This window comes from Mesoplodon densirostris, chromosome 4, assembly GCF_025265405.1.
Source record: "Mesoplodon densirostris isolate mMesDen1 chromosome 4, mMesDen1 primary haplotype, whole genome shotgun sequence".
Classification (NCBI taxonomy): domain Eukaryota; kingdom Metazoa; phylum Chordata; class Mammalia; order Artiodactyla; family Ziphiidae; genus Mesoplodon; species Mesoplodon densirostris.
Genome location: NC_082664.1, coordinates 107991468 through 108016495, shown reverse-complemented (window position 1 = coordinate 108016495; position 25028 = coordinate 107991468). Strand labels below are relative to the sequence as shown.

At 36.6% G+C, this 25028-nt stretch overlaps 1 protein-coding gene across 3 annotated transcripts in view; it reads left to right on the top strand.

The window, feature by feature from the left end:
• Positions 1-600: 600 nt before the first annotated feature.
• Positions 601-25028, top strand: part of TTC23 (tetratricopeptide repeat domain 23) — a 111737-nt gene continuing 87309 nt past the window's right edge. For all 3 annotated transcript variants that reach the window (XM_060096903.1, XM_060096902.1, XM_060096901.1), the window contains exon 1: positions 601-829. The gene's annotated coding sequence lies outside the window, so the exon portion shown is untranslated. The remainder of the gene's footprint in view (positions 830-25028) is intronic.

The window sequence follows — 25028 nt, the reverse complement described above, 5'->3', positions numbered from 1 at the left end:
CATGAAAAATGAACCATCTTAAAACAACTTCTGCCCTCTGAAGCTGACACAAAAGTAGCCATGTGATTCTTCGTATTAGTATATTATCCTATGGCCACTCTTAAAAGTTCTCTAAATTTGTCAAGTGTCAGTTTCACATTTTGCCTCACTCAGAACAAGGGGGAGGGAATTCCCTGGCGGTCCAGTGGTTAAGATTTCCCTTTCCAATGCAGGGGGTGTGGGTTCTATCCCTGGTGGGGGAGCTAAGATACCACAGACCTCCTGGCCAAAAAACCAAAACATAAAACAGAAGCGATATTGTAACAAATTCAACGAAGACTTAAAAAAAAGAAAAAAAGTCCACATCAAAAAGGTCTTTAAAAAAAGGGGTGTGGGGGGGTAATCCTCTAATACAAACTAGTGATTGGACAATCTTTGGCAAACTTTAACATCATCAGGCAGCGATACCACTTTAAGAAAATTCCAAGGAAAGGACAACCCCATTTTAAAATTCCCACCTCTGGCTCCCAAGGATTGGGTTGCAAACTTAGATAAAACACTATTCTCCACTCCCTATTGGTGCATGCTCTATCATTCATTTTCCCTGGAATTTTGTGAGATAGTAAGTTGCTTTACGGGAAAAGCCTGTTCCAATTTAGTCTGGAATTGCCCTACTTTAGACTTTTTCTGGTTATCAATCTGTACAAAGAATCACCAAACTGATACAGCGTGGACCAAACTGATAAATCAGGCTGCCGAGACAACGTGTGTAATTCGATCGAAAAAGAAACGGACAACCTCTCAAGCACATCGGGTAATTGACAAAGGATTTTACGACACAGTGAGAGATGTAAGAGTTAAACTTTTCTGATTTTTTTTTTTTTTTTGCTAGTTTTAAAGGAGTAAGTGTCAAAGGAAAAGCAGATAAAATGCTGGCATAATGTAAGAGTGGCAGGAAGAGAGTCTCAGAGGGTGTTTTTAGAAAGAACATTATTTGCAGATTAGCAATGGATTTTTGAATGGCAAAGGGAAAAAGGTAGTAAGATTAATAATAGATTATTTTATACTCCAAGAAGCTGTGTATTTTTGTTGCTTTAATATGGATTTAGAGGAACACAGTAATATTATTGTAATTATTAGAGGAAATGAATATTTTTGTATGTATATATGCATAAGACAATCCAGCTGTTAAAAGATATGAGAAAATTACCATCATCTTTGGACCCAAGTTTTGTGTATATTTGTAGATTCGGAGATCCAGGGACAGATCTGCTAACAACAAAGGAAAACGTAATATTGGTATATGAAACAGAATCAGTAGGTAATGAATGTAAGGATAAATTCTTAAAAGTGAAATCCAGCATTTATACTTTCAAAAATGATATTTTCACTAAAACTAAAATATAAAAGTTCAGGAAATACTGATAAATGAGGATAATGTATATTAAAACATATTTGAAATAGCAACATTTCTTAAAAATCCAGCCCAATAAAAAATTCCAAAATATAGCATCTTAAAGAGTCTTCAAACATTAATTCAACTAGTAAATATAATACCTAGTAGCACATCTATACCTCTACAAGGCCTAACTCAGAGTAGGTATGCAATAATTATTTCTTGAGGGTCCTCTGTTAATCCATATATGGGGATATAAAGTAATAAAATACAGTCTCTCAAGAAGCTCATACTCTAGCTGGGATAAAGAGACTCAAAAAGTTTAAATGAAGACTTCTGGATAGTTTTTGGTGCATAGATGACTGCTGTAGACCCTAGGTGCTTCAGGTGCTCAGATCAGTGTGAGCAGAAATATTCAGGGAGAGTTTCACAGTAGGGTTAAGACACATTTTGAGCTTCAGCAATGAGCAAACTTTCAGTAAACAGAAAAGAAAAGAAACGGCATCCCGGGTAGTGGGTGAGTTGTTAGCAAATATGTGCAGCCTAAAGAATAGAGAATAATTAGCTCTGACGCAGGAAAAGCTTCATGGGGACCTTGGTATAATAAAAAAATTTTTTAAAAGCATGAGAAGTTACACGAAAAGTCAAAATTGCCAGAATTAAGGAGTTTGGTCCTGCGTTTTAAAGGTAATTTTTGAAACAGATAAAACTGACATTGCAAGAACAGAGACCAGAAGCTAAGGGGCTAAATACTATAAATAATGGAAGTGCAGACTGGTAACAGCCTCGTAAGACATTTTCTCCAAATAACTTCACATGGTTGAATAACATAAATCTTGATGCATTTCTTTCTATTCTTCTAAAGCATTGAGCTTATTTTTTGTTAAACACTACAAATATAAATTTTATTAGATGAGGTGTTAGTTGTGGTGTAATAAAACAGTAAAAGTAATTGTTTACATTGCATCAGTTCTTGCTCCTTTTCCCTCAGAATTTAACTGTTTCTTGGTTCTATTTAACTGAATTGAAGGAATTTCAACCCCCCAAAAAAGTTGTGACTGAAGAACACCATGGGAAGATGGGAGATATTTGTACTCAGACTGTAGGCTTTCACCTGATCTGTTTCTCTGAGACAAAACTCAGTTCCATATCTCAGTGAGCTGCTACCATGTACCAGATGATATCCTTAGTGTTGGGCAAAAAAAGGTGAATCAAGAACCATCTCGTCCCAAAAAAGCTTCAGGGATACCAAGCAGGGTATTTGTCTCCTGCTTCAAAATTTGCTTCAAAGAACCTGAAGGTCATCTATTTTAAATTTTTTTAATTGGAGTATAATTGCTTTACAATGTTGTGTTAGTTTCTGCTATACAATGAAGTGATTCAGCTATATGTATACATATATCCTCTCCCTCTTGGACTTCCCACCCACACCCCCCACACCCACATCCCTCCCATCTGGGTCATCACAGAGCACCAAGCTGAGTTCCCTGTGCTATACAGCAGGTTCCCACTAGCTATCTGTCTTACTATTCTAAATTCTTGATCAGTGGTTCTTAATCGGATAGATGGAGAAGGAGGTTATCTCTAGCTGTGGAAAAGAATGCTGAGAAAAAGTCCCCTGATGACAAATGTGGCAGACTGCAATGCTCACCATATATTCCATTTACTCCCCTGGATATCTAGCCCTCTTTGGAGTTAGGGAGCAATTGAAATATTAGCAGAAGTGAGGTGGGTCACTTAAAGGCAATGGTAGTGAAAAGCCCATACACAGTTTTTCAATCTCTGTTAGTCTACCATGACTCCTGTTGATGTACAGTTAAACCTTAGTCAGCCTGGATCTCTGAAAGACTGTGGATCAGACATTCCCACTCTCCACCTCCATCTCCACCCCCACTAAATCAAGTGTCTGTAGCATGTAGGAGTTAGTATCTTACCTCATTATAGCCTAACTGATCCTGACTACCTAAGCGCTTATCAGCTTTTCCCCTGGGGATATCGGCATTTCATTTCTTTCAGTTTTCTTAAGAAAAAAATGCCCTAATCAGCTGAGTTTCATCTATCAGGTAGATGTACGTTTGGGGGAAAATCACACTATAAAGATGGTTTAATTGTTCATCCAATACACATTTATTGAGGCCTATTAGGTGTCAGGCAATAATGCCATGTGACCCATCTATTCGTAGAGCCAGAATGTTAAGATTGATTTACAAAATTTTTGGAGCCTCTGCCATATTGTCTTTGGGAATCAGTGCTGTCCTATCTTATGAAAGTCTTGTAGTTATAAGATGTATAAAAGTCAGAATTACGTATAAAACTGCATGGTTGGGCCTCCCTGGTGGCGCAGTGGTTGAGAGTCCGCCTGCCGATGCAGAGGATACGGGTTCGTGCCCCGGTCTGGGAGGATCCCATATGCCGCGGAGCGGCTGGGCCCGTGAGCCGTGGCCGCTGGGCCTGCGCGTCCGGAGCCTGTGCTCCGCAACGGGAGAGGCCACAACAGTGAGAGGCCCGCATACCGCAAAAAAAAAAAAAAAAAAAAAAAAAAAAAAACAACTGCATGGTGGTTTAATAGCTATTTTTTAACAGCTTTAGTAAGGTATAATTTACACACCATAAAATTCACTCACTTTAACGATATCACTCAATGATTTTTATAGAAAATTTACAGAGTTGCGTAACTATCACCACATTCCAATTTTAGAAAATGTCCATCACTGTAAAAAGATACCTCATGCCCATTTGCAAGCACTTCTCATTCCTACCCCCAGCCCAGGCAATCAATAATAAAATTTCTGTCTCTATAGATTTGCCTTTTCTGGATATTTAATACATTAATGCAAATGGAATCATACAATATGTGGTATTTCGCATCTGGCTTCTTTCACTCAGCATGATGTTATTGAGGTTTATCCATGTTGTAGTATGTGTCAGTCCTTCATTCCTTTTGTTTTTTTATTGAAGTATAGTTGGTTTAGAATATTATACTAGTTTCAAGTATACAACATAGTGATTCAATATTTTCACATTATACATTCCATTTAAAGTTACTACAAAATAATGGCTATATTTATCTGTGCTGTACAATATAACCTTGTTGCTTATTTGTTTGGTACATAGTAGTTTGTATCTCTTAACCCCATACCCCTATCTCACTTCTCCCCTCTTCCCTCTCTCCACTGGTAACCATTAGTTTGTTCTCTATATCTCTGTGTCTGATTCCATTTTGTTATATTAATTCAATTCTTTTATTTTTTTAGATTCCACATGTGAGTTATAACCAGTATTTGTCTTTGTCTGACTTATTTCACTAGGCATAATACCCTCTAGGTATATCCATGTTATTGCAAATGTCAGAATTTTATTATTTTTTATGGCTGAGTAATAATCCATTGTTTGTGTATATATATGTATATATATATGTGTATATATATATATATATATATCACATATTCTTTATACATTGATCTGTTGATGGTTGCTTCCAAATCTTGGCTGTTGTAAATAATGCTGCTATGAACATTGGGTGCATGTATATTTTGTTTTATTTTCTTCAGATATATGAGTGAAATTATTGCTGGATCATATGGTAGTTCTATTTTTAGTTTTTTGAGGAACCTCCATACTGCTTTTCATAGTGGCAATTTATTCTCACCAATAATGTATAAGGATTCCCTTTTCTCTGCATCCCTGTCAACATTTGTTATTTGTGGTCTTTCTGATGATAGCCATTCTGACAGGTGTGAGGTGATATTTCATGTGTATTTGATATGCATTTTTCTGATGATTAGTAATGTGCATCTTTTCATGTGCCTGTTGGCCATCTGTATGTCTTCTTTGGGAAAATGTCTATTCAGGTCTTCTGCCCATTTTTTAGTTGGGTTGTATGTTTTTATTGAGTTATGTGAGCTTGTTATATATTTTGGATAGTAACCCCTTATTGATCATAGCATGTGCAAATATTTTCTCCCATTCAATAGGCTGTCTTTCATTTTGTCAATGGTTGTCTTTGCTGTGCAAAAGCTTTTAAGTTTAATTAGGTCCCATTTGTTTACTTTTGCTTTTACTTCTTTTGCCTGAGGAGACAGATCCAAAAACAATATTGCTACAATTTATGTCAAAGAGTGTTCTGCCTATGTTCTCTTTTAGGAGTTTTATGATTTCAGGTCTTACATTTAGGTCTTTAATCCACTTTATTTTTGTATATGGTGTGAGGAAATGTTCTTGTCTCATTTTTTGACATGTAGCTGTACAGTTTTCCCAGCACCACTTACTGAAAAGACTGTCTTTTCTCCATTGTATATTCTTGCCTCCTTTGTTGTAGATTAATTGACCATAAGTGTGTGGGTTTATTTCTGGGCTCTCTAGTCTGTTCCATTAATCTATGTGTCTGTGCCAGTATCATGCTGTTTTTATTCCTGTAGCTTTGTAGTAGTCTGAAGTCAGGAAGTGTGATAACTCCAGTTTGTTCTTTTTTCTCAAGATTACTTTGGCAATTTAGGGTCTTTTGTTGTTCCACATAATGTTTAGGATTATTTGTTCTAGTTCTATGAAAACTTTCATGGGTATTTTGATAGAAATTACATTAACTGTGGAGATTGCTTTGGGTAGTATGGACATTTTAAGAGTATCAATTCTTTGAATCCAAGAACACAGGATATCTTTCCATTTCCTTCATCAAGGTTTTATAATTTTCAGAATTTAAGTCTTTTACCTTTTTGGTTATGTTTATTCCTATGTATTTTATTCTTTTTGATGCAATTTTAAATGGGATTGTTTTCTTGCTTTCTCTTTCTGATTATTAGTATATAGAAAAGCAACAGATTTCTGTATATTAATCTTGTGCCATGCAACTTTGCTGAATTCACTTATTAGTTCTAATAGTTTTTTCAGTGGAGACTTCAGGGTTTTCTATGTATAGTATCATGTCATCTGAAAATAGTGACAGTTTTGCTTCTTCCCTTCCAGTTTAGATGCCTTTTTTGTTTCTTGTTCCTCTCTGATTGCTATGCCTAGGGCTTCTGATACTATGTTAAATAGAAGTGGTGAGAGTGGGCATCTTTGTCTTGTTGCTGATTTTAGAAGAAATACTTTCAGCTTTTCACCAATGAGTATGATGTTAGCTATGGGTTTGTCATAAATGGCCTTTATTATGTTGAGATATGATACCTCTATAACAACCTTGATGAGTGTTTTTATCATGAATGGATGTTGAATTTTGTCAAATGCTTTTTCTGTGTATATTGAGATTATCATGTGATTTTTATTCTTTCTTTTATTAATGTGGTATATCAGATTGATTGGTTTATAAATATTGAGCCATCCTTACATCCCTGGAACTAATCCCACTTGCTCATGGTGTATGATCCTTTTTATATATTGTTGAATTTGGTTTCCTAATATTTTGTTGAGGATTTTTGCATGTATAGACATCAGATATATTAGCCTGTAATTTTCCTTTTTTGTACTATCCTTGTCTGGTTTTGGTATCAGGGTAGTGGGAGACTCAAGGAATGAATTTGAGAGTGTTCTGTCTCCTTCAGTTTTTGGAGTAGTTTAAGAAGGATGGGTATTAGCTTTTCTTTATATGTTTGGCAGAATACCCCTGTGAAGCTGTTCAGTCCTGGACTTTGGTTTTTTGGGAGGTTTTTATTATTATTATTACAAATTCAATATCTCTACTAGTGATTGGTCTGTGCAGATTATCTATTTCTTCCTGTTTCAGTTTTAGCCGGAGGTGTGTTTCTAGAAATTAGTACATTTCTTCTACATTATCCAATTTTTTGGCATATAACTGTTCATATTAGTGTCATAATTTTTTTTTGTATCTCTGTGACATCAGTTGTTCTTTTCTTTCATTTCTTGCTTTGTTTATTGGGGGCCTTTCTCTTTTCTTCTTGATGACCATGGCTAAAGGTTTATCAATTTTATTTATCTTTTTTTTTTTTTTTTTTTTTTTTTGCGGTATGTGGGCCTCTCACTGTTGTGGCCTCTCCCGTTGCGGAGCACAGGCTCCGGACGCGCAGACTCAGCGGCCATGGCTCACGGGCCCAGCCGCTCCGCAGCATGTGGGATCTTCCCAGACCGGGGCACGAACCCGTTTCCCCTGCATCGGCAGGCGGACTCTCAACCACTGCGCCACCAGGGAAGCCCTATTTATCTTTTTTAAAAAAACAGCTCTTGGTTTCATTGGTCTTTTCTATTTTTGTCTCTATTTTATTTCCTCTCTGATCTTTATTATTTTCATGTTCCTGCTGACTTCAGGCTTCCTTTTTTTTTCCTAATTCCTTTAGATGGGAAATTAGATTCTTTGAGATTTTTCTTGTTTCTTGAGGTAGGCTTGTATCACTGTAAACTTCCCTCTTAGAACTGCTTTTGTTGCATCCCATAGATTTTGGAAAGTTTTGTTTCCATTTTCATTTGTCTCAAGGTATTTTCTGATTTCCTTTTTGACTTCTTCATTGACCCACTGAATTTTTAGTAGTACATTGTTTAGTCTCCATATGCTTGTGCTTTTCCCATTGTTCTTCCTGTAGTTGATTTATAGTTTCATACCATTGTGATTGGGAAAATGCTTGAGATAATTTCTATCCTCTTAAATTTGTTGAAACTTGTTTTGTGGCCTAGCATATGGTCTATCCTGGAGAACATTTCCTGCACACTTGAAAAGAATGCGTATTCTGGTGTTTTGGGATGGAATGTCCCGTAGATATCTCTAAAGACCAACTTGTCTGTGGTGTCATTTAAGACCACTGTTGCCTTATTGATTTTCTGTCTGGATGATCTGTCCATTGATGTAAGTGGGGTGTTAAAATCCCCTCTTATTATTGTATTATTGTCAATTTCTCCCTTTATGTCTGTTAATATTTGCTTTATATACTTAGGTGCTCCTGTATTGGGTGCATATGTGTTAACAAGTGTAATATCCTCTTCTTGTATTTTTCCCTTTATCATTATATAATGCCCTTCTTTGTCTTTTGTCATAGACTTTGTTTTTAAATCTATTTTGTCTGATACAAGTTTTGCTGTCTCCACTTTCTTGTTCCATTTGCATGAAATATCTTTTTCCATTTGCTCTCTTTCAGTCTATGTGTGTCTTTAGCTCTGAAGTGAGTCTCTTATAAGCAGCATATAGATGATCTTGCTTTATTATCATCAGCCACTCTATGTCTTTTGATTGGAGCATTTAGTCCACTGACATTTAATCATTGATAGGTATGTACTTATTTCCACTTTATTAATTTTTTTCCAGTTGTGTTTGTAGTTCTCCGTTTATTTCTTCTTTTTTTGTTTCTTCCCTTGTGGTTTGATGATTTTCTTTATTGGTAGGCTTGTATTCATTTCTCTCTAGTTTTTGTGTATCTATTATAGGTTTTTGATTTGTGGTTACCTATATATATGTTGACCTATAACTATATCTACTTGTTTTAAAAAAGGTAGTCCTTTAAGTTCAAATGCATTCTACAAGATCTACAGTTTTTACTCTCCCTCCACCCCAACATTTTGGGTTTTGATGTCATGTTTTACATCTTCATTTTTATCCCTTTACTGATTATTGTCATTATAGTTGATTTTACAATTTCTTTGTCTCTTGATCTTCATACTACCTTATTTAAGTGGTTGATCCTCAGCCTTTACGATACATTTGCCTTTACTAGTGGTATTTTTCCTTTCCTATATATTCTTACTTCTTGTTATAACTTGTTCTTTTCCATTTAGAGAAGACCTTTTAACATTTCTTTTAGGGTAGGTTTAGTATTGATAAACTCTTTCAGTTTTGCTTGTCTGAGAAGTTCTTTATCTCTCCTTCAATTCTAAATGATAATCTTGCTGGGTAGAGTATCCTAAGGTGCAGATTTTTCCCTTTCAGCACTTGGAGTATATCACACCACTCGTATATCACACCACTCCCTTCTGGCATGCAAAGTTTCTTCAGAAAAATGAACTGATTAGTCTTATGGGGGTTCCATTGTATATGACTCTTTGTTTTTCTCCTGCTGCTTTAGAATTCTCTCTTTAAATTTTGCCATTTTCATTATGTTATGTCTTGGTATAGGTCTGTTTGGGTTCATCTTGTTCAGGACCCTCTGTGCTTCCTGTACTTGAATATCTGTTTACTTCTTCAGGTTTGGAAAGTTTTCAGCTATAATTTCATGAAATAAATTTTCAACCCCCTTCACTCTCTCTTCTCCTTCTGGGAACCCTGTAATGCAAACATTGGTAACATTAATGTTATCCCAAAGGTCCCTTAAACTGTTCTCATTTTATGAATTTGTTTTTCTTTTAGCTGTTTGATTGGGTGATTTACATTATTCTATTCTATTTACATTATTCTATCTTAAATTGTTCTATCTTCCACTTACGCATTCTTCTGTATCACCTAGTCTCCTATTAATTCCTTCTAGTGTGTGTTTCATTTCAGTTATTGTACTCTTCAGTTCTGACAGGTTCTTTTTTATATTTTTCTAGTTCCATGTTAAAATTCTCACTGTGTTCATCTATTCTTTATTCAGTTAGCATTCTTATTACCAATGCTTTGAATTCTTTATCTGGTGAGTAGTTTATATCTATTTCTTTCTTTTTTGGCTGAGTTAGGTCTTCGTTGCTGCATGCAGGCTTTCTCTGGTTGTGGCGAGTGGGGGCTACTCTTAGTTGCAGTGCACAGGGTTCTCATTGTTGTGGCTTCTCTTGTTGCAGAGCACAGGCTCTAGGCATGCAGGCTTCAATAGTTGCAGCATGCGGGCTCAGTAGTTGCGACCTGTGGGCCATAGAGCACGTGGGCTTCAGTAGTTGCAGCGCATGGGCTCAGTAGTTGCAGTGCGCAGGCTCGAGGGTGCACAGGCTTCAGTAGTTGTGACGCACAGGCTCAGTAGTTGTGGCTCACGGGCTCCAGGCTCAGTAGTTGTGGCACACAGGCTTAGTTGCTCCACAGCATGTGGGATCTTCCTGGACCAGAGATCGAACCCACGTCCCCTGCATTTGCAGGCAGATTGTTGACCACTGCACACCAGGTAAGTCCCCCATATCTGTTTCTTTAGTTGTTTTTTCAAGGGTTTTCTCTTGCTCTTTCAATTATGACAAATTCCCGTGTCCTCTCATTTTGCTTAACTTTCTCTATTTCTATGAAATTAGGTGAAATAGTAACCTATTGCAGTCTTGAAGGGGTGTCCTTATGTGGAAGCATCCCTATACAGTCTGCATGTCCCCAGTGGCCTTGGTGGGAGAGCGGGATTTGGCATGAACACAAGTCATGTCTGTCCTCAAGGTGAACTGGCAGCTATCACCTTGGTAGAAGGTGGGGCTGGAGATGGAGGGGCTAGAGCCAGAGCCAGGTGTGAGCTGAGGCTTCCCCTCTGCCCAGTGGCTTTTACCAGCATATTGGGGTTGTGGGTGGGTGTCAATTCCTGAAGGAGAAACCCTGAGGCTCGGGCCCAAGCTGCCTCAGTTCCCTTCAAGTGTGTGCTCTCCTCCCTCCCAGCACTGGCACCACTGCCCCAGAGGGAAGCTGTACTGGAGCAAGAGGGGCTGGTGTGGTCACTCAACATGTGTCAGGGCACAGGCTGTGGCAGTCCATCTGGGGTCAGAGATCTGGACTGATTTTGATGTGTTGCCTGTGTAAGCAGCAGGAATGGCTGCCCCTGCCCTGTTAAGATGCCACCTCAGGCCCAAGACTCCTTTGTCTCTCACAGCTGGGCTGTCCCCATAACCTCAGCCACCCCTGCCCTAGTATGGAGATAGATGCACCACAGAACAGGCAGGGCCTGTGTGGGGTCTCAGCATGTGTCGGGGTTTGAACTGTGGTGGTCCAGCCACAGACAGAGACACGACTTTTCTGATGAGCTACCTTTAGCACCAGCAGTGGCTGCCCCTGCCCTCTAGTTGCTGCTTCAGGTCTGAGCCAAGTTTGAGTCTCACAGCTAAGCTCCCAAGCAGCACTCACTCAGCTCAGGCTGTGGTGCACACCATGGTAATCATGGGAAACCAACCAGTCACTTGCATAGCCCTCAGTCTGCTCCCTCTCCCTTGCCTTGGGAACAATCAAGTGGGCACATGATACTCGTGAGTGGAATTCAGACTTCCCACAGCCTTCCTGTTAGTCCCACTGGCATTCCAACCAGTCATGGGGACTTGTCTTCCCTGTGTCAGACCCCAAGGTTGGGGCACCCAATATGTTGCTCAAACCACTCACTCCCCAGGGAAGATCTCTACTTGTGTAATCTCCCTTTTCCTCTGAATCTCCTCCCAGGGGCACAGGTACTGACCTGATCTCATTTCTTCTCTTCTTGCCTGATTCCATGTGGATTTTTCTTACAGCCATGGTTGTACATGAGTCTTTTTGCCAGTCTGCAGTTAGTTTTCAGTGAGAATTGTCCACATTTAGATGTATTTTTGATGTATTTGTGGGGGGAGGTGAGTTCTGTGTCCTCCTACTCCACCATCTTGATCAGTTCCCTCCTCATTCCTTTTTATTGCAAAATAATATTCCATTACATGGATACTACCACATTTGTTTTATCCACTCACCAGTTGATGAGCATTTGGATTGCTTTCAGTTTTTAGCTATTGTAAATAATAGTGCTATGGAGATATTCACAAGGTTTTGTGTGAATGTGCTTTTAGTTCTCTTGGGTATATACCTAGGAGTGGAATTGCTGAGTCATATAGTAACTCTGTGTTTAACTTTTTGAAGAATTATGCAATTGCTTTCTAAAGTGAATGCATAATTTTACATTCCACCAGTGTTGAATGAGGGTTTCAACTTCTCCAGATCTTCACCAACACCTCTAAATGTCTGTCTTTTTGCTTATAGTCACTCTGGTTGTTGTGAAGTGGTTCTCATTATAGTTTTGATTTGCATTTTTCTAATGACTTATAATGGTACCTTTTCATGTGCTTGTTGGCCATTCATATATCATCTTTGTAAAATATCTATTCAAATCTTTTGCCTATTTTTTAATTGGGTTATTTGTTGTCTTATTATTGAGTTGTAAGTGTATTCTAGATAAAAGTCCTTTATCGAGTATATGATATATTTGCAAATATTTTGTCCTATTTTGTGGGTTGTCTTTTAGAGCAATGAAAGTTTTTAATTTTAATAGAGTCCTATTTATCTGTTTTTTTCCTTTTATCCCTTGTGCCTTTGGTGTCATTTCTAAGAATATTTGCCTAACCCAAGCTCATGCATAGTTTTATGTTTTCTGAAAGTTTTATAGTTTTAGCTCTTACTTTTATGTCTGTGATCCAGTTGGAGTTAATTTTTGTATATGGTGTGATGTAAGGCTCCAACTTCATTCTTTTGCATGTGCCTATCCAATTGTTTCAACACCATTTATTAAAAGGGATATTTTTTCCTAATTGATTTATCTTGGTATGCTAGTCAAAAAATAGTTGACAGTAAATGTAAGTGTTTATTACTGGATTCTCAATTCTATCCCATTGAACTCTATGTCAGTTCTTATGTCAGCACCACACTCTTTTGATTATTGTAGCTTTGTAGTAAGTTTTTTAAATGAGAAGTGTGATTCCTCCAAGTTTGTTCTTCTTTTTCAAGATCATTTTAGCTATTCTAGGTCTCTTACATTACCATATGAATTTAAGGTCAAATTCTGGGGGGGAAAAGGCAGCTGGAATTTTGATAGAGATTACATTAAATCCATAGATCAATATTTAGGGAGTATTGCTGTCTTAATATTATTAAGGCTTCTAGTCCATGAACATGGAATGTCTCTCCATTTATTTAGATCTTCTTTGACTTCTTTCAATAATGTTTTCCAGAGTGAAAGTCTTGTACTTTTTTGTTAAATTTATCCTAAGTATTTTATTCTTTTTGATGCTATTGTGAATGAAAATTTTTTCTTAATTTCATTTTCAGATTGACAGAAATACAATTTTTGTTTCTTTTGTATCCTACAACCTTGCTGAAATTGGTAGTTCTAATAGGGTTTTACTGTTGTTTTCATTTTGTTTTTTATTTTGTTTTTCTGTGTGGATCCCTTAGGATTTTCTACACAGAAGATCATGTCATCTAATAATAAAGTTTTATTTCTTCCTTTCTGATCTGCATACCTTTTATTTCTTTTCCTTGCCTTACTGCACTGGCTAGAACATCCGTTAAAATCTTGAATACAGGTGGTGAGAGTAAACATCTTTGCCTTGTTTCCAACCTTAGGAAGAAAGCATGCAAACATTCAGTGTTAAGTGTGATGTTAGCCTTAAATTTTTAAAAATCAAGCCTTTTATCAGGTTGAAGAAGTTTTTATCATAAGTGGGTGTTGGATTTTGCCAAATAATTTTTCTGCAGCTATTAAGATGATCATGCAGTTTTTTTCCTCTATTCTATTAATAATGGTGTAGTACATTAATGATTTCAGATGTTAAACAAACCTTGCATTCCTGGGATGAATCTCCCTCAGTCATAGGGTATAATCCTTTTTATATGTCACTAGATTTCATTTGCTAATATTTTGTTGAGGATTATTTTGTGTCCATATTTATCAAGGGTATTGGTTTGTTGTTTTCGTGGGTTATCTTTGTCTGGCTTTGGTATCAGGATAACACAGGCTTCAGTTTCAGGATAATACTGGCTTAGTAGAATAAGTTGGAAAGGGTTCCTCCTCTTTTTTCTGATAGAGTTTGCAAAAGGTACACATTATTCTTTTCTTGAAAGGTTTAGTAGAATTCACAAAGGAAGCTATCTGGGCCTGGGTTTAGCTTTGTATGAATATTTTCAGTTACTAATTTATTTATTTGTTATAATTCTATTCTGATTTTTTATTTCCTTTTCATTCAGTTTTGGTATTTTGTATCTTTATAGGGTGTTTTTCCATTTCACAGCTTTTTGATGCCTCAGCTTACATATTGGCAAAGTTGGTGTTTAACTAGTACACTCTCATACAGTCATAACAGTTGTTATTTCCTAGGAGCCAGTAACCTCCTCAAGCCTCCCTACAGCTCCCCACAAGTGAGCACCCAAAGGTTAACACCTGGAACAGCAGGGAACATTCAGAACCCAGCTCCAGCATAGTTGCCATCTATACAGATTAGTTGGTCCTCCTGCTATACCAGTTATTAAATTTTTGAATATCACCTCTTGGAAATGGAAGACTGAGACCCCGCTTCAGACCTCTACTTCCTCCCACTTTGATCTGGTGCTGATCATGTGCTTCAGCATTCTACTGGGCAGGTCTGGCAGAAGAAATAGTATCAATTGATTGGGTATGTCTGACTGGCAGTTGTGGGCCAGTGGATTGAGAGGCCTGGGAAGCTGAGCCCAAGAGGGTAATGTGTGGGCCTGGGCTGATTTCTACTGAAAATTTAAATCCCAGCTATGGCTCTCTCATGCCCCTTTGTAATCTCTCCATCCCTCCCCTCCCCACATCTCCTCCTTGCCCCACCACTTCGCCATCTCACACCCTTCAGGTTGAGACAACCACTGATCTAGTCACTAAACACTGATGTCCATTTCCTAGAATTTTATATAAATAGACTCATACTGTATGTACTCTCTTTGGTCTGGCTTCTTGGACTTAGTATAACTTTTTTTTTTTTCTGTGGTACGCAGGCCTCTCACTGTTGTGGCCTCTCCCACTGTGGAGCACAGGCTCCGGACGCGCAGGCTCCGCAGCCATGACTCACAGGCCCAGCCGCTCCACGGCATGTGGGATCTTCCCGGACCGGGGCACGAACCCGCGTCCCCTGTATTGGCAGGCGGACTCTCAACCACTGCGCCACCAGGGAAGCCCAGCATAACTATTTTGAGATTCATTCATGTTGTAGCATATCGGTTCCTTTTTATTGCTGAGTAATATTTCATTATATAGCTATACCAGTTTGTTTATCCATTTAACTATTGATGGACATTTGGGTTGTTTCTAGTTTGGGGCTATTAGAAAGAAAATTACTATGAACATTTGTACATAAGTCTTTGTATGGATATATGTATTCATTTCTTTTGTGTAAATTCGTAGGAGTGAAATGGACAGATCATAACTTACTAAGAAACTGCCAAGCTGTTTACCATAGTGGTTGTACCATTTTACATTCCTACCAACACATATGAGAGTTCTAGTTGTTCCACCTCCACACCAGTACTTAATACAGACTTTTAACTTTTAGTTATTTTAATTGTTATGAGTAGTATCTCACTGCATTTCCCTAATGACTAGTGATGTTGAGCATCTTTTAATGTGCCTATTTGTTACTGATATATCTTCTTTGATGAAATGTGTGTTAAAATATTCTGCCTATTTTATAGTGAGCTGTTTGTTTTCTTATTATTGAGTTTAGAGAATTCTTTATATATTCAAGATACAAGTCCTTTATTAGATACATATTTTGTAAATATTCTCTCCCAGCCCATGACTTGTCTTTTTATCCTCTTCACAGTTTCTTATGAAGAACAGACATTTTTAATTTTTGAAGTCCAATTTGTCATTTTGTTCTTTTTATGAATTTTTGTGTGTCATATATATGTAATCTTTGCCTAGTCCAAGGTCACATAGATTTTCTTATAGAAGTCTGTGTTTCATTTTAAGTTAATTCTTGTACATGCTGTGAGGTATGGATCAAAGATTTTTATTTTGTTTTGTTTTGATTTTATACGTGAACATCCAGTTGTTATAGCACCATTTGTTGAACAGACTATGAATTGCCTTTGCAGCTTTGTCAACAATCAATTATTTATGTATGCAGGCATCCACTTTTGGACACTCCATTCTGTTCCATTCATCTATTTGTCTATCTTGACAGCAATACCAAACTGCCTTGGTTACTGTAGCTTTATAATAAATCTTGATAAAAAGTTGTGTTTGTCGTCTGACTTTGTTCTTTTACAAAGTTGTTTTGGGTGTTCTAGGTCCTTTGAATTTTCATATGAACTTTAGAAACAGTTTGTTGATTTCTATTTAAAAAAAGAAATGCAGGGCTTCCCCGGTGGCGCAGTGGTTGGGAGTCCGCCTGCCGATGCAGGGGACATGGGTTCATGTCCTGGTCTGGGAAGATCCCACATGCCGCGGAGCGGCTGGACCCGTGAGCCATGGCCGCTGGGCCTGCGTGTCCGGAGCCTGTGCTCCGCAGTGGAGAGGCCACAACAGTGAGAGGTCCACGTACTGCCAAAAAAAAAAAAAAAAAAAAAGAAATGCAAGGACTTGGATTGGGAAGGCTTTCAATCTATAGATCAACTTGTGGAGAATTGACATCTTAATAATATTGAGTGTTCCAACGCATGGACATGGTAAATGTTTAAGTCTTCTTTAATTTCTCTCAGCTATGTTTTGCAGTTTTAATTGTGCAAGTCATATTCATCTTTAAATAAATAATGCAGCTTTATTCCTTATTTCATATTTTGATGCTATTGCATGTAGTATTGTATTTTAATTTCAATTTGATAGTCCATTGCTAATGTATAGAAATATAATTTTTGTATAGTGCTCTTATATTCTATAATCTTGTTCAACTCACTTATTCTAGGAGATTTTCTTCATATTCCATCAGATTTTCTACACAGATGATAATAGAGGTATACTGTCTGTGACTTAAGACAGTTTAACTTTTTCCTTTCTGATTTGGTTGCTTTTTATTTCTTTTTCTTGATTGATTGCACTGGCTAGAACCTCCAGTACAATGTTAAATAGAAGTGTTGAGAGTGAACCTCCTTGTCTTGTTTCAGACCTTAGGGGAAGAGCCTTCGATTTTTCACTAATTTAGCTGTAGGTTTTTCACAGGTGCTCTTTATCAGGTTGAGGAAGTACAATTCTATTACTACTTTGTAAGGATTTTTTTTAATCAGAAATGGATATTAGATTTTGTCATATTCTTTTTGTGTGCTGATCAAGATGATCATACAGTTTTTCTTTTTTGTTTATTAATGTTATGAATTACATTGACTGCTTTTTGAATGTTAAACCAATCTTGCATTTCTGAGATAAACTCTACTTGGTCATGATGTATTTTCCTTTTTATTTATTACTGGGTTTAATTTGCTAAAATTTTACTTTAAATTTTTGCATCTATGTTCCTGAGGCATATTGATCGGAAATTTTCTTTTCTTGTAATATATTTATCTTATTTTGATATGAGGGTCTCATAGAATTAGTTAGAAATATTCTCATTTTCAATTTTCTGAAAGAGGTTGTATGGAATTGGTATTATATCTTCCTTAATTACCTGGTAGAATTTACTATTGAAGCCATCTAGGCCTGGAGGTTTTTCTTTGTTTCTTTTGTTTTGTTTTTTGTAAGGTTTTTAATATACAAAATCAGTTTCTTTAATAGACATAGGGCTAGTCAGGTATATATTTTTTCTTGAGTGAGCTTTAGTATTTTGTGTCTTCAAAGGAATTTTTCCATTCATCTAAGTTGTCAAATCTATTGGCATATGTGTTCATAACATTCCCATATTAATCTTTTAACATTTGTAGAATCTTCAGTGATGGTATCTCTCTCATTCCTGATATTGGTGATTTGTGTCTTCTTTCCTTTTTTTCTGATTAGTCAGGTTAGAGATTTATCAGCATCATTGGTCTCAGAAAACCAGGTTTTGGTTTCATTGGTTTTTCTCTATTTTTCTAATTTGTGAATTTAGCTTTATTATTTATTTTATTAATTCTTTTCTTATGCCTACTTTGAGTTAATTTGCTCTTCCTTTTCTAGTCATCGAAGGTAAAGGTTAAGACCATGATTTTGGGATTTTTTTACTTTACTTTTCTAATACGGGCATTTAATGCTATAAATTTCCCCATAATGACTGCTTTAGCAGCATTCTCCAATTCTTGTATGTTGTCTTTTTATATTCATTCAGTTTAAACTACTTTCAAATATTCTTTTTGATGTCTTCTTTGACCCATGGGGCTTTTTTTTTAGAAAGATGTTATTTAGTTTCTAAATATTTGGACATTTTCCAGATATCTTTCTGTTACTGATTTATAACTTAATCTCTTTGTGGTCATAGAATGTACTTTGTATGACTTGAATCCTTATAAATTTACTGAAGCTTGTTTCATGACCCAGGATAGAATCTGTCTTAGTTAATGTCCATATGCACTTGAAAATAATGGATATTCTGTGCTTTTTGGTAGAGTGTTATAGTAAATGCCAAATCAAGTTGGTTGATGATGTAGTTCAAGTCTTCAGTATCCTTTACTGATTTTCTCCCTACTTGGTGTACCAATTATTGACAACAAGGTATTTAAATCTCTGACTATAATTGAGGATTTGATCATTCCTCCTTGCAGTTTCATCAGTTTGGGGTCTTATATATTGAAACTGTTATTCGGTATATTAACACTTGGGATGGTTATGTCCTCTTGAATAATTGACCCTTTATCATAATGAAATGACCTTCCTTATGGTAATATTCTTTGCTGTAAAATGTACTTTGATATTAATCTAGATACCCCAAGTTTGTTTCTGACTAATTTTAGAATATTATTTTCCATTCTTTCACTTTTAATCTTAGTGTCTTTGCATTTCTTATAGGCAACATATTGTTGGGTTTTGCATTTTTATCCAATCTGTCAATGTTTTTCTCTTAATTGGGGTGTTTAGATCATTTACATTTAATGTTGTTATTGTTATAGTTATAGTTAGATTTAAGTCTATCACCTTGCTATTTATTGGCTATTTGTCCCAGCTGTTCTTTGTTCCCTTTTCCCTCTTTTTTCTATTGGATTATTTTTATGACTATATTTTTATCTCCTTTGTTGGCTTGTTACCTGTTACTCATTTTTTTAATAGTTGCTGTAGGGTTTATACTATACATTTTTAACTTATCTCAGTCTACCTTCAAGTAATATTATACAATTACACATACAATATAAGAACTTCAGAGTTCCATCCGCCCCTCTTAGTCTTTATACAAATTTGGTCATACATTTCACATATATATATATATATATATATATATATATATATATACACATACATACACATATATATATGTTATAAGCCCCATGGTACATTTTTTTTGTTTAAATAGTTGATTATCTTTTTATTTTTTTTTCATTAACATCTTTATTGGAGTATAATTGCTTTATGATGGTGTGTTAGTTTCTGCTTTATAACAAAGTGAATCAGCTATACATATAAATATATCCCCATATCTCCTCCCTCTTGCGTCTCCCTCCCACACTCCCTATCCCACCCCTCTAGGTGGTCACAAAGCATCGAGCTGATCTCCCTGTGCTATGCAGCTGTTTCCCACTAGCTATCTATTTTACATTTGGTAGTGTATATATGTCCATGCCACTTTATCACTTCGTCCCAGCTTACCCTTCACACTCCCTGTGTCCTCAAGTCCATTCTGTACATCTGTGTCTTTATTCCTGTCCTGCCCCTAGGTTCTTCAAAACGACTTTTTTTTTTTAAGATTCCATATATATGTGTTAGCACATGGTATTTGTTTTTCTCTTTCTAACTTACTTCACTCTGTATGACTCTAGGTCCATCCACCTCACTACAAATAACTCAATTTCATTTCTTTTTATGGCAGAGTAATATTCCATTGTATATATGTACCACATGTTCTTTATCCATTCATCTGTGGATGGACACTTAGGTTGCTTCCATGTCCTGGCTATTGTAAATAGAGCTACAGTGAACATGGTGGTACATGACTCTCTTTGAATTATAGATTTCTGAGGGTATATGCCCAGTAGAGGGATTGCTGGGTCATATGGTAGTTCTCCTTTTAGTTTTTTGAGGAACCTCCATACTGTTCTCCATAGTGACTGTATCAATTTACATTCCCACTGACAGTGCAAGAGTGTTCCCTTTTCTCCACACCCTCTCCAGCGTTTATTGTTTGTAGATATTTTTGATGATGGCCATTCTGACTGGTGAGAGGTGATACCTCATTGTACTTTTGATTTTCATTTCTCTAATGATTAGTGATGTTGAGCATCCTTTCATGTGTTTGTTGGCAATCTGCATATCTTCTTTGGAGAAATGTCTATTTAGTTCTTCTGCCCATTTTTGGATTGGGTTGTTTAATTTTTTTATATTGAGCTGCATGAGCTGCGTGTAAATTTTTGAGATTAATTCTCTGTCAGTTGCTTCATTTGCAAATATTTTCTCCCATTCTGAGGGTCGTCTTTTCATCTTGTTTATGGTTCCCTTTTCTGTGCAAAGCTTTAAAGTTTCATTAGGTCCCATTTGTTTATTTTTGTTCTTATTTCCATTTCTCTAGGAGGTGCGTCAAAAAGGGTCTTGCTGTGGTTTATGTCATAGAGTGTTCTGCCTATGTTTTCCTCTAAGAGTTTTATAGTGTCTGGCCTTACATTTAGGTCTTTAACCAGTATTGAGTTTATTTTTGTGTATGGTGTTAGGAAGGGTTCTAATATCATTCTTTTGCACGTAGCTGTCCAGTTTTTCCAGCACCACTTATTGAAGAGGCTCTCTTTTCTCCATGGTATATTCTTCCCTCCTTTATCAAAAAAAAGGTGACCATATTTGTGTGGGTTTATCTCTGGGCTTTCTATCCTATTCCATTGATGTATTTTCTGTTTTTGTGCCAATACCATAGTGTCTTGATTACTGTAGCTTTGTAGTATAGTCTGAAGTCAGGGAGCCTGATTCCTCCAGCTCCATTTTTCTTTCTCAAGATTGCTTTGGCTATTTGGGGTCTTCTGTGTTTCCATACAAATTGTGAAATATTTTGTTCTAGTTCTGTGGAAAATGCCATTGGTCATTTGATAGGGATTGCATTGAATCTGTAGATTGCTTTGTGTAGTATAGTCATTTTCACAATGCTGATTCTTCCAATCCAAGAACACGGTATATGTCTCCATGTGTTTGTAACGTCTTTAATTTCTTTCATCAGTGTCTTATAATTTTCTGCATACAGGTCTTTTGTCTCCTTAGGTAGGTTTATTCCTAGGTATTTTATTATTTTTGTTGCAACATTAAATGGGAGATTTTCCTTAATTTCTCTTTCAGATTTTTCATCATTAGTGTATAGGAATGCAAGAGATTTCTGTGCATTAGTTTTCTATCCTGCTACTTTACCAAATTCATTGATTACCTCTAGTAGATTTCTGGTAGCATCTGTAGGATTCTCTATGTGCAGTATCATGTCATCTGCAAACAGTAACAGTTTTACTTCTTCTTTTCTGATTTAGATTCCTTTTATTTCTTTTTCTTCTCTGATTGCTGTGGCTAAAACTTCCAAAACTATGTTGAATAATAGGGGTGAGAGTGGACAACATTGTCTTGTTCCTGATCTTAGTGGAAATGGTTTCAGTTTTTCACCATTAAGAATGATGTTGGCTGTGGGTTTCTCATATATGGCCTTTATTATGTTGAGGTAAGTTCCCACTATGCCTACTTTCTGGAGGGTTTTTATTATAAATGGGTGTTGAATTTTGTCAAAAGCTTTTTCTGCATCTATTGAGATGATCATATGGTTTTTCTCCCTCAATTTGTTAATATGGTTTATCACATTGATTGATTTGTGTATACTGAAGAATCTTTGCATTGCTGGGATAAACCCCACTTGATCATAGTGTATGATCCTTTTAATGTGCTGTTGGATTCTGTTTGCTAGTATTTTGTTGAGGATTTTTGCATCTATGTTCATCAGCGATACTGGCCTGTAGTTTTCTTTCTTTGTGACATCCTTGTCTGGTTTTGGTATCAGGGTGATGGTGGCCTCATAGAATGAGTTTGGAAGTGTTCCTCCCTATGCTATATTTTGGAAGAGCTTGAGAAGGATAGGTGTTAACTTTCCTCTCAATGTTTGGTAGAATTCACCCGTGAAGCCATCTGGTCCTTGGCTTTTGTTCACTGGAAGATTGTTAATCCCAGTCTCAATATCAGTGCTTGTGATTGGTCTGTGTATATTTTCTATTTCTCCCAGGTTCAGTCTTGGAAGGTTGTGCTTTTCTAAGAATTTGTCCATTTCTTCGTGGTTGTCCATTTTATTGGCACATAGTTCCTTGTGGTAATGTCTCATGATCCTTTGTATTTGTTCAGTGTCATTTATTACTTCTCCTTTTTCATTTCTAATTCTATTTATTTGAGTCTCCTCCCTTTTTTTCTTGATGAGTCTGGCTAATGGTTTATCAATTTTGTTTATCATCTCAAAGAACCAGCTTTTAGTTTTATTTATCTTTGCTATCGTTTCCTTCATTTTTTTTAAAATTTATTTTTGATGTGATCTTTATGATTTCTTTCCTTCTGCTAACTTTGGGGGTTTTTTGTTCTTCTTTCTCTAATTGCTTTAGGTGTAATGTTAGGTTGTTTATTTGAGATGTTTCTTGTTTCTTGAGGTAGGATTGTATTGCTATAAACTTCCCTCTTAGAACTGCTTTTGCTGCATCCCATAGGTTTTGGGTCATCGTGTTTTCATTGTCATTTGCTTCTAGGTATTTTTTAATTTCCTCTTTGATTTCTTCAGTGATTTCTTGGTTATTTAGTAGTGTGTTGTTTAGCCTCCATTTGTTTGTATTTTTTAACGTATTTTTTCCTGTAATTTATATCTAGTCTCAGAGCATTGTGGTTGGAAAAGATACTTGATACAATTTCAGTCTTCTTAAATTTACCAGGGCTTGATTTGTGACCCAAGATATGCTCTATCCTGGAGAATGTTCCATGAGCACTTGAGAAGGTGTGTTCTGTTGTTTTTCGATGGAATGTCCTATAAATATCAATTAAGTCCATCTTGTTTAATCATTTAAAGCTTGTGTTTCCTTATTTATTTTCATTTTGGATGATCTGTCCATTGTTGAAAGTGGGGTGTTAAAGTCCCCTACTGTTATTGTGTTACTGTCAGTTTCCCCTTTTATGGCTGTTAGCATTTGCCTTATGTATTGAGGTGCTCCTATGTTGGGTGAATAAATATTTACAATTGTTATATCTTCTTCTTGGATTGATCCCTTGATCATTATGTAGTGTCCTTCTTTGTCTCTTGTAATAGTCTTTATTTTAAAGTCTATTTTGTCTGATATGAGAATTGCTACTCCCAGCTTTCTTTTGATTTCCATTTGCATGGAATATCTTTTTCCATCCCCTCACTTTCAGTCTGTATGTGTCCCTTGGTCTGAAGTGGGTCTCTTGCAGACAGCATATATATGGTTCTTGTTTGTGTGTCCATTCAGCCAATCTATGTCTTTTGGTTGGAGTATTTAATCCATTTACATCTAAGGTAGTTATCAATATATATGTTCCTATTACTATTTTCTTAGTTGTTTTGGGTTTGTTATTGTAGGTCTTTTCCTTCTCTTGTGTTTCCTGCCTAGAGAAGTTCCTTTAGCATTTGTTGTAAAGCTGGTCTTGTAGTGCTGAATTCTTTTAGCTTTTGCTTGTCGGTAAAGGTTTTAATTTCTCCATCAAATCTGAATGAGATCCTTGCTGAGTAGAGTAATCTTGGTTGTAGGTTTTTCCCTTTCATCCTTTAAATATGTCCTGCCAGTCCCTTCTGGCTTTCAGAGTTTCTGCTGAAAGATCAGCTGTTAACCTTATGGGGATCCCCTTGTATGTTATTTGTTGTTTTTCCCTTGCTGCTTTTAATATTTTTTCTTTGTATTTAATTTTTGCTAGTTTAATTAATATGTGTCTTGGCGTGTTTCTCCTTGGATTTATCCTGTATGGGACTCTCTGCACTTCCTGGACTCAATTGACTATTTCCTTTCCCATATTAAGGAAGTTTTCAATTATAATCTCTTCAGATATTTTCTCAGTCGTTTTCTTTTTCCCTTCTTCTTCTGGGACCCCTATAATTCGAATGTTGGTGCGTTTAATGTTTTCCCAGAGGTCTCTGAGACTGTCCACAATTCTTTTCATTCGATTTTCTTTTTTCTGCTCTGTGCTAGTTATTTCCACTATTTTATCTTCCCAGTCATTTATCTGTTCTTCTGCCTCAGTTATTCTGCTATTGATTCCTTCTAGAGCATATTTAATTTCATTTATTGTGTTGTTCATCATTGTTTGTTTGCTATTTAGTTATTCTAGGTCCTTGTTAAACATTTCTTGTATTTTCTCCATTCTGTTTCCAAGATTTTGGATCATCTTTACTATCATTATTCTGAATTCTTTTTCAGGTAGACTGCCTATTTACTCTTCATTTGTTTGGTCTGGTGAGTTTTTACACTGCTCCTTCATCTGCTGTGTGTTTTTTTGTCTTCTTATTTTGCTTAACTTACTGTGTTTCGGGTCTCCTTCTCACAGGCTGCAGGTTCGTAATTCCCATTGTTTTTGGTGTCTGCCCCCAGTGGCTAAATTTGGTTCAGTGGGTTGTGTAGGCTTCCTGGTGGAGGGGACTGGTGCCTGTGTTCTGGTGGATGAGACTGGATCTTGTCTTTCTGGTGGGTAGGACCACGTCTGGTGGTGTGTTTTGGGGTGTCTGTGGCCTTATTATGATTTTAGGCAGCCTCTCTGATAAATGGTGGGATTGTGTTCCTATCTTGCTTGTTGTTTGGCATAAGGTGTCCAGCATTGTAGCTTGCTGGTCATTGAGTGGAGCTGGGTCTTAGCGTTGAGATGGAGATCCCTGAGAGGGCTTTTGCCATTTGATATTACATGGAGCTGGGAGGTCTCTGGTGGACCAGTGTCTTGAACTCAGCTCTCCCTGCTTAGAGGCTCAGGCCTGACACCCCGCTGGAGCACCCACTTGTGGCCCTGTCAGCCACAAGTCTCAGAAGAAAAGTGAGGAAAAAAGAAAGAAAGAA